At 47.4% G+C, this 14,431-nt stretch overlaps 1 long non-coding RNA gene and 1 pseudogene across 1 annotated transcript; one reads left to right on the forward strand and one right to left on the reverse strand.

Annotated features, from left to right (window-relative positions):
- The first annotated feature begins 8,256 nt into the window (after positions 1 to 8,256).
- Positions 8,257 to 8,597, forward strand: LOC118238096 (annotated as a pseudogene).
- A 4,062-nt stretch (positions 8,598 to 12,659) lies between these two features.
- LOC118239790 lies at positions 12,660 to 14,425 on the reverse strand. Its single transcript, XR_004772630.1, has 2 exons — positions 13,681 to 14,425; positions 12,660 to 13,569 (listed from the first exon to the last, which is right to left on the reverse strand). It is a non-coding gene; the product is annotated as an uncharacterized LOC118239790 (long non-coding RNA).
- Between the last annotated feature and the right edge of the window lie 6 nt (positions 14,426 to 14,431).

Genomic DNA, 14,431 nt, shown 5'->3' on the forward strand with positions numbered 1-14,431 from the left:
ATACCCACTGCATGAAGAAAGCCCCCTGTCCTGAAGAAATAGTCAGACTTTCCTAAAGTGCCAAAAGACTACAAAAAGCAGATATTTCTTTTCTGGTGGCTTAAACCACTGGTGGGTCTCACTCTGCACCTAACCTGAATGGAGTCCCTGGCTCACTTTGTTTAATGACTAAAGCAGAAAGCATGGAGGATCAGCACTAAAATCCAGTTCCCTCACACACACACTAAGGGGACAGAAGGTAGTATTGGTAAACTTCTACATGGAGTCCCTCCTGGACCGGGTCATGGCCATGGCCAAGCTGCTCCCAGTTCTGAGCACTCTGGGACGAGTGCGAAGCCTATGCCCATGTCGGATGCCTTCCAGCCTCTGATCCAGAGCTTCCTGTCCTGATGATGGCACCAAGTGATCCGGCTGGCTGAACCATAGTCAGGATGGACTCGCAGGGCAGCGCCAAGCTTTTCAGTCCACCCACAATGCCCGCCTGACTGGCGTCAATCCGGACCCTGCTCCCCATTTCTGGTCCTCTCTCCATGCAGCACCCCTTCTCCACTTCCTGCCAACCCCCAAAACAGAGCCTCCAAAAATCCACTGCAGACATCTGGGTGGAATTACCTTCGCTAAGTTGCAGAGCGCTCTAATATACTCTTAAAGACCAAAATAGTGAGTAAACATAAGTCACCACTCCCTCACTAACACATAACAAACAAAAGACACTCTTCTCCAGATGCTAGACAGGCATTCTACTGCTTAGCGCTCTCCCCCAGACAAGGCAATGCTTCTAATCGTTCCTGCTGCACACACAAGTTTAGTGGTCACAATGAACAAAAAAACATGCTTATGTCTCTCTGTGGCTCTGAGGGGTTGGTTTCATGGGAATTTCTTTAATCTACAGTTAAATATAAATATTAAATCCAGACCATAGGAGGAGGGGCTGCCTCTCAAAGAAGCTGTGAATTAAAATGCAAAGTGGAGAGAGGCAGCCAGGCTGGGGAAGGAGGGGAGCGGTGGTCCCATCTCTAACATTCAGAAAGCAAGGGTGACTTCTGTAAGCACCGAGCTAGCAACACCGCATCCACCACGGGGGGCCCCAGTCTGAGTGGCAACAGCAGCGCTCAGGTCACAGCCAGGCTCCTTGTGCCTGTAGAATCCATTTAGCTGCAAAGATGACACTCCAAGGAAGCAAATATAACACTTATATTAAAACACAAAGCAAAACAAAAATCTTTACCAGACTACATCAAAGATGGTCACAGTAACTTTAAACAAGGGCCTTCTGTCAACAGGCAAAATTATCTAATTCAGGTCACATTTATAAGGGAAGAATTTTTGCCCTTTCGAAAGGGAACATGTTTTGTCAATTATGTTGGTGAATTTGAAATTTACCACTTTCAAGACAGTACCAGCAGTTCTTTGCTTATGGGGTAATTTCTAAATTAATGCGTTCATCTCTACTCTGAAGCCACTCACCAAACCCTCAACTCCAATTATGCCATTGATTTTGCTTCTAATCTCAAAGGTCTGCCTCCAAGCCAGGAGCCAGTCAGTGTCTCCACACACTTTCAGGGCTGAGACCAGAACTCCCCACAGCACTTTCTGGACTTAGTTGAAAGATGAAGTAATTGCAGCAACCACGTGAGGTTCCCAAGTCCCTGGTCGCAAATCCCAAAGGATGGCTGGCATTTTGTAAACCAGAGCTCACCCTTGGAGCCCAGACCTAAAAGTTAGTCTCAGCCCTGACTTTCTACCCTCCCCCCTCCCCCGTCCCTTTGCTAACAGCAAGTCTGCTCAAGGGATTAGCCACACCCAAAGGAAGGCTGCAGAGCTGCAAGGCTGTGAGCTTTCCCAAAATGCGTTGTTAAAATGGAGCCAGCTCTCCAGACCTCTCAGAGGCTGGGCCACCAGTTCCGACACGAAGGGAAAGGCCAGCTTGCGGAGGGCGGGCTGCCCGAGTTAACACAGCCAGCGAGCTCCGCCGTGCATGTCCTGGCTGTGGAGCAGACTCCTATTCACGCCGCCTCCAGGACATTGCAGGTCCACTGTCCCCTCCCCAAAGGGACATTCCACTGCCCCAGAACCCCAATGTCTGTCGCTTTCCCTAGGGGTCCTAGCTCAAGTGCTTCCCAATAGCACAACATCTCTGCCGGCTCCAGAGCCCGCCCGTTGATGTGCGTCTGCAGCCCCTTTAGTGGCGAATTCCTCCGTTCTCCAAAAAGACAGGAGGGCCGGGAACAGCCATCAGAAACCTTTCTCGAGGTGCCACCCGAGTCGCCAAGTTATCGGGCACCCAGGAGCACTTGAGTTTGGAGACGCAGGAAGTCCAGCTGGTCCCCAAGTAAGGAAACATGGAGGGTTAGGGGTGGGGTACAGGCGCCTCAGGGTCTATAAACAGGCTCTGAGGCATCCTCCCGCCTGGAAAACAAGGCGTCCACCTCCCACCCCTGGGACAGGCCCGGGCCGGGTGAGCAAAAGCATCGTGGACGCCACTTACCTGGAATTGTAGGAATTCCAGTAGATAGGCTCTAAAACTTTCGGGCTGGAGATCACAGTTCTGCAGAAAAGCATCAAAAGTCCACAAAAGGACATCCACACGGACTCCCTCCTAGACCAGGGCATGGCCATGGCCATGGCCAAGCTGCTCCCAGTTCTGCGCACTCCGGGACAAGTGCGGAGTCTATGCCCGTGGCTGATGCCTTCCAGCCTCTGATCCAGAGCCTCCTGGCCTGATTATAGCACCAAGGGTTCGGCGGCCTGAACCAGAGTCAGGATGGACTCGCCCACTGTCAGCTCCAAGCTTTGCATACCACGCACAGTCCCCGCCTGCCTGGCGCCAATTCTGACTCTGCTCCCCATTTCTGGTGCACTCTCCATGTAGCTCCCCTTCTCCACTTCCAGCCAACCCCAAAAACAGAGCCTCCAAAGCTCACTGCAGACATCTAGGTGGAATTTCCTTCGCTAAGTTGCAGAGCGCTCTAATACATAGAAAAACCTTTAGAAAGAATTTTGGGGAGCCCTGCTCCTCTGATATGCATCGGTGGCCACAGCTGCATCGGTGGCCACAGCTCAGAAAACAATACTATTAAAGACCAAAATAGTGAGTAAACATGAGTCACCACTCCCTCACTAACACATAACAAACAGAAGACACTCCTCTCCAGATGCTAGACACAATGCTTCTAATCCTCCCTGCTGCACACCCAAGTATAGTGGTCACAATGAACACAAAACACACTTATGTCGCTCTGTGGCTCTGAGGATTTTCAGGGGTATTTATTTAAGCTACACTTAAATATAAATATTATAGCCAGACCGGGGGAGGAGGGGCTGCCTCTCAAAGAGGCTGTGAATTAAAGTGCAAAGTGGAGAGAGGCAGCCAGGCTGGGGAAGGGGGAGGGGCGGCCCATCGCTAACGTTGGGAAGGGAAGGGTGACTTCTGTAAACACCCCTAGCTAGCATCACCCTGAGCTTCCACGGAGGCCCCAGCCTGAGTAGCAGCCTCAGTGCTCAGGTCACAGCCAGGCTCCTCGGGGCACCACCAGGTGCCTGTAGATCCACTTTGGCTGCAAAGACGACACGCCAAGGAAGCAAATATAACACTGCGGGTCCACTGTACCCTCCCCAAAGGGACATCCCACTGCGCCAGACCCCCAGTGTCTGTTGCCGGGGAACCGGCCGGTGGCTTACCCACAACCTGAGAGCGAAGCATCACTACCCGGTTTGATGCGCGCCTGCAGCCCCTTTAGTGGCAATGTCGTCCATTCTCCAAAAACAAGGGAGGGCCGGGTAGAGCCATGAGACACCTTTCCCGAGGTGCCACCACAGTAGCCAGGGTGTCGGACACCCTGGAGCACTTGAGTTTAGATCCCCAGGAAGAGCCACTTGGAGCCCGGGCTCTCAAGTCCAGCCGGTCCCCACCTAGAGAAACATGGCGGGGTAGGGGTGGGGGACGGGCGCCTCAGGGTCTAGAAACAGGCTCTGAGGCATCCTCCCGCCTGGACCACATGGCGGACCCCCAGGACAGGCCCAGGCCGGGTTAGCAAAAGGGATCGTGGACGCCACTTACCTGGAGTTCAAGGAATTCCAGTAGATAAGCTATAAAACTGTAGGGCTGGAGATGGCAATTCTGAAGAAAACCATCCAAAGTCCCCAGCAGGACTTCCATGTAGAGTCCCTCCTGGACCCGGCAACGGCCTTGGGCAAACTGCTCCCAGTTCTGAGCACTTCGTGACGAGTGCAGAACCTATGCCCGTGGGGGATGCCTTCCAGGGCCTCCTGGCCTGATTCTGGCACCAAGTGTTCAGGCCGGCAGGACCCAAGTTAGGATGGACTCACAGGGCAGCGCCAATCTTCGCAGCCCACCCGCAGTGCCCGCCTGCCTGGCGCCAATCCCGACCCCGCTCCCCATTTCCTGTCCTCTCTCCCTGCAGCTCCCCTTCTCCACTTCCTGTCACCCCAAAAAACAGCTTTCAAAGCTCCCCCAACTATATCTGGGTGGACTTTCTTTGGTAACTTGCAGAACGTTCTAATAAATAGAAAAGCTCTGAGGTTTACTTTAGAAAGAATTTGGGGGGCTGGAACACAGGATTCTGTCTAGATCTGTTGCTGTTTCACAAATGACTTACTCTAGTAACCGCAACCTCACTGTACACCACACAAGAGGGAGAGCATCCCAATCATGCCAAGCAAATGGCAACTAGCTAAAAAACGTATGGTGCTGTGCATTAGCCAATGCAACCCAAAATAGGGTGCCAGTGTCCTTCACCAGGACAAGTCACTTCTAAAACCACCAACACACATCACAGATGGCAAAGAATCAAGACCAGTTAAATGGAATTCCAACAAATGGACAGATAAGCCTTCTACTGCCGGGGAACAGCTATATCCATCTCCCTGTGTTTGCCCTTCAGCAGTTCTTTCAGGTCCTTTCCAGTTAGTAAACCTAGTATCAAGTATTCACATGACTTCCTGGAGCCCTGGTAACTCCCATCTTCAGCAGTCTCATGACCAGTTATGCCAAGTGCACAAATGGCTCTGGGTAGAAAACAACAGAATTGCAGACAACTGAATACCAGTACCGCAGGCTAATTGCAGCATGGAAATTGTTCATTGGTGGCCACACAGACACATACACACAGCATATACTAGTACAGTTAAGTGACCAAGACATTACTCAGAACAGTAACAGGCTCATTTGCTACATCCTAAGGGAAACAATAGCCCCCAGGCTACTCTTCAGACAAAGTGCCTTTAACACAAGCAGAACAAAAGCAACTTTAATGGACACTTCCAAAACCTTGAATATATAACTGAGGAACATTGAATATGAATTGAAAAATTACATCAGAAGAATAAAGTATAGGAAGGAAACTGTTTGAGCTAACTTATGTTATGAGATTAAGTATTATAATCTATGCAGGTAAATGAACTGAATATGTATTTAGAGTGACAGGATACCCTGTTTACTAAAACCTCACTATACCTCATGCCTACTTAAAATTCTATCATTCTTCTTTACTAGATCAAAGAATTGAAACAAAAGCAACAGCATTTTCCATAGCATGCAAACACAAAATAATCTACCATTTAATCATCTCAAGCAGCATTTTCAATGCTAAACAACGATACAACTATTTCTGGGGACCGGATTCTTCACTATGCCGTACCTAAGCAACTCCAATATCACTTTATGGCATTTGTTGATTGGTAAATACTAGTATGCTTCAACAAATAAAAAGATGAGGCAGATTCTGCTGTACAAAATCCTGGTTATCGCTAAGTTTCCACATACAAAAATACCCCAACAAAACCCCAAACCAAAAACTGAGTGATTTTAAATATGTTTATCTCACAAATAAACATGCAAGGCTAAAGATTATTTTAGCCCTATTGAACATACAAAGTCAAGTTCTATCTGACGGTCGGCCCACTCTGAAAGGGACTTAATAGTCCATAAATTTTAAAAACATATTTTCTACTTTTTATTAAGTATAATTTGTGGCAATAATACTTATTTTCTATAATAGAGGCACAGGTTTAGAATTTTTCAAAGATAATACTTGATGTTTTAACTCTTATCAGCATAAAGTAGTGTCTGTAAAAATACCCAGTAGTACTAATTGACAAGTTTATTCAATGTACATAGATACCCTGTGAAAAAAAATAAACTGGAGGAAATCTAGTATAGTTCTAAGGCTTCTAAAGTAAACCACCCTTTAGACTTACCAGAACTTAAAAAAATTGCTTAAACATATGAATTTAAGACTTTCCTTTACTCAGAAAAATCATTTATTTACAGTGGGGAATGCTGGTTTGATTTTGTCAATGAGAGAAACAAGAGTCTGAGAGAGACCATACTGCACTGTGGGTACTTCTGTAGCAGGTGGCCAAATGTTATCCTTACCTCTTATCAGGAACACCAAGAGATACAGTATCACAAGGACACTGCTGTAACAACACCACAAAGGTCCAGCAAAACCCTGGGAATTTTAATTCAATATAGCTAAGTGTTCTTCTACATATTTTCATCATTCTAAAACATCAAATATTGGTATCATTTTAAAATCCATTATCTTTAAAAGAATTCCTGCTTTTTCTTTCTATTTTTCAATGTTCATGTGCTGAATAATTCCATTCAAATTTTTTCCTCAAGAGGTATTTATTTATTTATATTAGTTTAGAGCAGTGATTCTCAACTTTGTGTGTCTGGGCTTCCTTTGGGGGAATCAAATGAATGACCCTATCACATGACTAGCCTGAGACCATCAGAAAACAAAGTTATGTTATTATAATTCATAACAGTATCAAAAACATAGTTATGACATTTGCCAGTGCCCTGCTTGTATCAGTCCCATGCTATAGAAGTCAACGGTCTAACCTGTACCAGTCCCATGCTACAGAAGCTACCAATTCAGGACTGATGTCCTTGGTGGCTGTGATTGGAGCCACCCATGAACACCCACAGGTCCATCCTTATGTAGGGGAGAGCATGGATTGGAAACTCTTAGGTACCCAACAGTGATAAAGTCCAGGCACACAAGCATCTTGTTGTACTTTGGATGGCCTCTAAGTCCATCTGAAAACTGGAGTCTCTGATTTATTCCATATTCTTCCTAAGCTGCTTCCCTATAGTCAAAATGCCCTCCCGAGTAGCTCTCATGTCTCCTTTCCAGTCCCCACTTCAATCCAAACTGTAGGCCTACAGTCTCTAGGCACCTAGACAGAATTCTCAGCCCAGGTGCAGGACTATTCCAGGCTTAGGCCTGTTGTGATGCAACCTAGGAGACATTCTCCAATGAGGCCACTCCATGAAGCAGTAATTCAGCTACCATCTGAAAGACAATGGAGACTCGGGCTCCAAAATAATAGAGCCAGAGTTTTGAACCATAGGGAACCAAAGATCTCAGGGTGTGACATGAGATTCTAGGCCATGCTTGGCCAGCCACATAGTTGTATATTAACCTTTACATAGCAGCTCCTTAGAACCTCAGCCCAAGAAAAGGAACAACTTGACCCAGTCCTGTATCTACATGCTCAGTCACCTAGGCAACCTTTCCTGGACCTCTTACTCATTTACTCTTTATCCTGTCAAACATCATCTTTGTGGCTTCCTAATACGCTGCCTACACTAACTAAGACCTGGTACACAAACAACCCATTCCACCCTGCCCCATATCGTGCTCTACTGACTATATAAGCTAGCCTGTGAAAAGTAAAGTTTGCCACTTGATCAGAATCCTGTCTTGTGGTCAGTCTTTCTGTGTCTCTTTTCCCCATTCCCTATCCCTGACTCTCTTGCCCCAGGTTGACATCCTGCAGGTCAGGACAACTGGTGTCCAACATGCAGCTTGATACAGCTGGGGATCTAGAAACTCCAGTGCTCATTAGAGGGAGGTCCCCTCTATGCAGTAAGGCATCCATTACAAGGTCAATTATGAGCCTTGGTTGGAGGAAGACCCAGCAGCCTGACCAGAGCTTGGGTCTTTTGGTTGATGAGCACCACCTACATGTAAAAGGTGAGTAATAGGGCAAGTGTTTAGCAAGGAAGATTTATTTCTTTCTGGGATCACAGAATCCCTCAAGATGTGGGGATTTTGCCTTAAGAAAGCAATTGGGACCCAAGATGGCAGCTACCACAGGCTCAGGGGTAAAGGTCCCTCAAAATTTCTGACTGTTGGAAGGGCTGGAAGAAGGCCAGAAAGTAGTAGGTGACAGCACAGTTAGCTGGGATCTAGAGGATGACGAGGACATGACACTTATGAGATGGACAAGGATGATAATTGGGCCCCAAGATCAATTTGTGAAAACCGAATATACAGCCTTAAAATAGAATGTTGGCCTAAATATGCAGAAGCACCCCATCTGTAAGATTTGTAACAAAAGTCAATATGAACTTTGTGAGTAGTTCAAATGGAGTGGTGGATACAAGAGCCACGGCAGTGCTGGCAAAATGGCAGGAATCCCATAGCATCAAAGTCATCCTGCAGGAGCTTCAGCTCTTGCTGATGTCAAAAGAGAACCTGAAGCTGCCACAGCCAACAGAAGGACAATGTTACAGCAATTATTCACCAAGGGCCCGGCCTCCCCTCCCCAATCCAACCTAAGTCTTCATTTTCCACAGTAGTGAATTTTCTAGATTCATCTTGTAGACCTCAAAGTACTGGAGAGGAAGCTCCACTCGGACTTCATCCTGAGACACTGTTCTGATACTAATTTCTTGTCCATTTGAAATTCCTAAGTTGTGCTATGTAACATCTGTCGATTGTAACTGCTGGGTGCCTAGTTGAACCTCTGGGATCAAGAAAGTGTGTTGAAATCAGTTTCCTTTGGGAGTGGTGAGCACAGCTAATGCAACTGTGAACAGACATGTCACACAATCACCTGCTGCTGACACATGGCCTGGGTCTGACTTTGCCTGCCCCCCTCCTGCCACAGCTATATGGTGGCCCTTAGAATAGAAGGGAAGGCTTCTGGTAGCAGCGGTGGGAATACTGCTGGGCTTGGCGGTGCTTTAGCCTCACCCCTGCTTTCTTAAGTCATGCCCCTTCCAAGCCATTTCCCCCCTACCTCACTCCTGCCCTTGGCCAAAGCTTAGATTGTAACCCTCCTCTCCCCCTGAAATTGGCCTTGGGTGAGTAATTCAGGGCTTCCGGTCTCCCCAACTTTATCAAGGGGTGCTGCTCTACCCCTCCTTCTCAACTCCCTCGTTGCCCACACCACCCTACACTTGCTGTGGACGTAACTGTGAGATAAGGTCGGAAGAGGCTGGTCTTCTCACTTAGGTTTTGGGCACATGCTCACTTGCCACCAGCCTGGGAATGGGGTTCTGGGGCTTCGGCCCTGTTGCTACCATCAACTGATGCACTTTGAGCTCAGGTCTCAAGGTGAACAGAGCAGTCAGTCATGGGGCAACAAACCTGCCAGCACTCAGGGTCCTCGGTGGCTGTGCCTAGAGAAAGGCCATGAGGAGAGTCCTCAGCACACAGGGTACTGAGTCGGTTACTTTTCTCATAATCACTTTGCTTTTACACACTGAAGTGGTTTGGACAGGACTCCCTGTCCAGTCATTAGGAACCTGACAGAAGGAACAGAGGCTCTAACCCTGAAGACTCAGGTTTCAGTGTTGCTGCTCCTTAGACCCTTGGCATGAATGGGAGGAGCTCTGTCGAGTTTTCAGATGGGTGGGCCTGACCTTCTGGCTTGTTGTCACCTTCCCCACTCTGTTAAGGATCACTAATTGTTGAATTGTGGATGCATACTGAAATAAAAGCAATTTGTTGTGTTGCAAAAAAAAGAAAAGTACAATTGATAAAATTAGCAAGGAGGACTTATCTGTTTCTGGTATCAAATTATCTCTCAAGCCTGGAGGAACTTGGGTTAAAAAGAAACAAACCAAAAAAAGAAGTTCTTCCTCTTTATTGGGGATCTTTGTCCATGGTTCCCTCAAGAAGGAACCACTAATGAAAAGAAATGGGTTATAGTTGGCAACTGCCTCCAAGAGTTGATCGTCTGACAACATGGCAGACGAGATGGGTTCATAAGACACAAAAGTGCCACAGTGCAGTGTGGGATGAGGCCAGGTTAGGGAAGGGTCACTAGTGAGAAGCCCATGTTAGGTTTTTTTTAAAAAAAAAAGTAAAAGAAAGACATTTTCACATGATCTTCTTAATGCGATTACATTTGAAGATGTCAGTGCTTCTTTGCTTCTGCCCCTGGCTTGTGGATCCATGGCGAGTTGGTCCACTGTTCCAATGGCCAATGTTGGGAGAGAATTCAAAGTTCTCCTTGTGGATTCCTGGAGAATGCTGGGAAGTTGCAAGTTTGGTCATGGATTTAGAGAGGTTAGGGTTGACAGTGATACTAACCTGGCTCTGCAGTGCAGGAGGGTAAGGAAATGTGGATGTCAGGAGGGACTCCTATCATGAGACTTTTGGGTCTGAAAAACATCCCTGTCCAAATCGCCACTCTTGTAGTTTCTGTTTTCACTCTGTAGCAGTAATCAAATCCCTTGTCCTTCAGCTGAAGCCTCCTCCAGGGAGGAAGACTCAGGAGATGAAAACCCTGGCACTCCTGCCCCCTCGGGAGAAGAAGCCTCTCCTTTCCTTCCAGGTCCTGACCAACCACATGTCTCCTGAAAATGACCCTGATGACACCGACTCAACCATCAGCTTGGCTGGCTTTGCTCGTATGGGAAAATCAACTCCTGTTACTCCTTATTGCTTCCTTCTACACATTCCTACTTCTTCCCCATGGTTAACCACCCTCCTCCTTTGCCTACTCGGTCCTTTGATAGGGATCCTCTTGCTAATCTCCTTTGACCCTCGGGCCTTTAATCAACTTGTAGCCTTTGTCAAGCAACAAGTGGACTCTGCCACTAAGCCTGTCCTGGCCCATCACTTAAGGCCTCTTCCTCGGAGGATGACTTTGGGCCCTCTAATACAAACCATCTCAGGCTGTTCCCTCTTAAGAGGAACTAATCCACTTCCTCACAGCCAGCTTCAGAGGCTCAGACCTGGATGGTACTGCCAGGAGACCTCGTCTTCTGAGGAATATGCCTGTGCACAATGTGGTCGATGTCCTAAAGCTTCCCCACCCCCACAAAAGGCATCCAGACGGTCCTGCCTTTCAGATGACTCCAAGAAGCCATCCCTGAGGTTAGAGAAAATTGTCCTTTATAAAATCCACACAGATTCTCCAGGCCTCTATCCCCCTCTACTGAATAATTTGGTCATTTTTTACACAAGGAAGGGGGGATATGTTGGGAGCCAAAGATCTCAAGGATTGGCATGAGATCCTAGGACGTGCTTGGCCAGTGACATAGGTTTATATTAACCTTTACATAGCAGCTCCTTAGAACCACACCTCAAGATAAGAAACAACATGACCCAGTCCTCCAACCACAGGCTCAGTCACCTAGGAAACCCTTCATGGACCTTTTACTCATGAAATCTTTACGCTGCCAAACATCCTCTTTGTGGCTTCCAAATATCTTTCCTAAAGTCACACCTTGTGCACAAACAACCCATTCTACCCCTTCCCATATCCTGCTTTACTGTTTATACAAGCCAGCCTGAGAAAAATAAAGTTTGCTACTTGATCAGAATCCTGTGTTGTGGTCGTTCTTTCTGCGTCTCTTGTTCCTATTCCCTATCCTTGACTCTCTTGCCCCAAGTTGATGTCCTTTGGGTCGGGAAAATTGATAACTTTTGTGGTGATGCCGCTTCTCTTAGAAGTAGCTGTATCTGAACTTTTACTTTGTAAAGGGCTTAGGGCTGGGACTGATTTAATTGCCACGACCAATGAATTCCAAGTCTTTTGTGTGTATTGTGTGTTATGTTAAAATATATATATTACTAAAAATCTTTCATTTTATGTCCCTTGTGTTCTATACACCTATTATAACTATGTCCTATCTCCCTCCTTCCCCTTGACATCATAACTTTACCTCCATCTTAAGGACTCTTAGGGGTGTGCCATATGTGCTTTGCTTTGACATGGAGCCCGGGTAGAGCCTCAGAGCCCAGACAGCACAGCCATCAACCAAAAACCAAAGTGTAAGGCTCAGTCGGGGAGGGGGAGGGGCTCTCATGGGGACTCGGGGAATCTGACCAACCTTTACTAATGAAAATTCCCTATATCCTCAGTGATGATGGACTTACAGCCTGTTTGACCTTTGTATTTTCAACCTCTAGGTCAGATTTGGCTCTCTGCTGTTCTCCTACATGATTTTCCCTGTGGTGATTAAAATGTGGTAATATAGCAGCTGTGTCTGCTTAAACCATCTCCCAAAGGAGACAGACTCTCCTGCACATCCAGGGCTGTGTTTTTTTATTGCCAGTACCTCAACAGTCCTGCCCCAGAGGTCTGTCCTCTCCCTCTGAACTCTAGCTGGCCCTTTTATAACAACAGCCCCTTTGTTCCACTTCAGGAGAGGGGCTTTGATTCCCTGTTGCACAACTGTGATAGTGAGCTCACCACCACTCACCAAGGTCTGTAGTCTCCCACTTTCCTCTTTCCTCTCAGCAAAATCAAAGCTCTATCTATTGTTCCCTTCTTGCTTTCCCCACTATGCTCTCCACCTCTGGTGGCAGCCAGAACCTTCCTCACTGGGCCACACCTCCCAGGCTTTTCCCAGCAAACCCAGGCAAGCCTCCAGGAAAGCAGAATTCTGTACATAATAACCATTTAATCTCATCTTGGTGTAAAGGGTGGGGCCAGGGCTCCTTGGTGAGTGTCCCTTAATGATATGGGACGTGGAGTGAAGGGTCTGGGGAGGTGTTGCAGAGCCCTGGAAACAGAAGAAGTGAGGATTAAATGCTAGGGATCTTTGAAAATCTTACTGAGGTTACCCGAGGTCGAGTGACAAGTCTAGTGTGCATGGCAGGAAACACAGAGGCAGAGGCGCAACTTTCTCCTAAGGTACTGCTGCATCACCCATAGCCCATCGTGTCCTCCCCGGGAGCTACAGAGTCCTGAGTGCCTGGCTGGGTGTATAGCATAGAGGTCCTCACAGGGACACTGCAGTCCAAGTGGGGATCTCTTAGCAGTCTTCCAGCTTCCGGGGAGGGTCTGTGGTTCCCCAAGGCTCAAAAGCTACAGCCTACAAAACTGTCCAGCTCCAGGATCTTCCAGGAGGCATTCTGACCCCAGAGCCAGGCTCAGTCCCTGCGCCCACAACAAGGTGAGAGTTACCTTGGGAGGCGAAGGTCCCAGGCCTCAGACCTTGTAGTTAATGTTAGCAGGACTGTGGGGGCATCTCCTGCACGATGTACACTGGGTGCCCATAGTCTCCGCTGACCTTCTCATAGTGCGGGCGGGAGACACTGTCTGCAATCCTTAGCGGTATGAGAACATCACTGGGTTCCCAGCCATAGTTGTTGCCACCTCGCTTGGGTGTGGTCCTGTGTTGTGGAGAGTGTTTGCGGTGCCTCCTGCGGTACTTGAGCAGCAGTACCACCAAGGTGATGATGATGACGATGAAGACGATGCATCCTGATATGATTCCTGCGAATAAGGCCACTTTGGAACCTGGATTGTTCCTGGAATGCCCTGCGCTGTTGCCTTCGGTGCTGGTACCTGCACAGAAGGAAGAACAGCCATTTACTGTGGTTCTGAGACTCTGCCCTCTAGCTTGAAGAACGAACGCTCCAGTTGTAAACAAGTAAGCATGGCCAATGCTCAACTCACTGGGTCCACTTGACAATAGATCACCAGATGAGGTGAAGGAGCTTCAAAGGTACGACACTCACGCACCAGGCCAACCACTTCCTAAAGATTAGACAGCAAATCTGGAACTTCCCTAATTTCAACACTTCAGGATGCATCAGTAACTGACACATCTGGTGAGCTCTGCTCTTGTGACTGTAAGACACTGAGGGGGCTGAATTAATCTGTCTTAGTGGCAGAGTTAATATTGACTCAATGGGAGCAAAGACCCCAGGAATCTGTGCCCACGAGTGAATCCCACTGGTTTGGATGTGTTTAGAGGCTCCTCTGCCTCTAGGGGTTCTAAGAAAAATGCACCCCATAGACACACAGCCCCACCACACTGCTGTCCCTGGATTTGGTTACACAAAAGGGCTTGTTGAATTTCTCCCGTTTGTACCAGCTTCTAGCTCTGGATGTCTTGTTGGATCATTATTCCTGGTTGATCCAGCAGGACTTGCATCTACATGAAGAAAAAGCAATTAATCATGGCACAGACATCTGGAAATGTAGCAAGCTTCAGGAGTTGCAAAGATATCTCAAGAGGCATGAACAGCAATGAACATAAGACTCTTTATGCAAAGCACTGAGAAATACAAGAAAATAACCTTCCTTTTTAATCAGAATTGTAATCTTAGTTATTTGTTAGGTTTAGATTAGGAGGCCATCTGTGCAAACTATAGGGATTCTTGCATTTGGCAGTCAAAGCATTCCAGATGACATTTCAATTTCA

This window comes from Cricetulus griseus, unplaced genomic scaffold (genome assembly GCF_003668045.3).
Source record: "Cricetulus griseus strain 17A/GY unplaced genomic scaffold, alternate assembly CriGri-PICRH-1.0 unplaced_scaffold_161, whole genome shotgun sequence".
Taxonomy (NCBI): domain Eukaryota; kingdom Metazoa; phylum Chordata; class Mammalia; order Rodentia; family Cricetidae; genus Cricetulus; species Cricetulus griseus.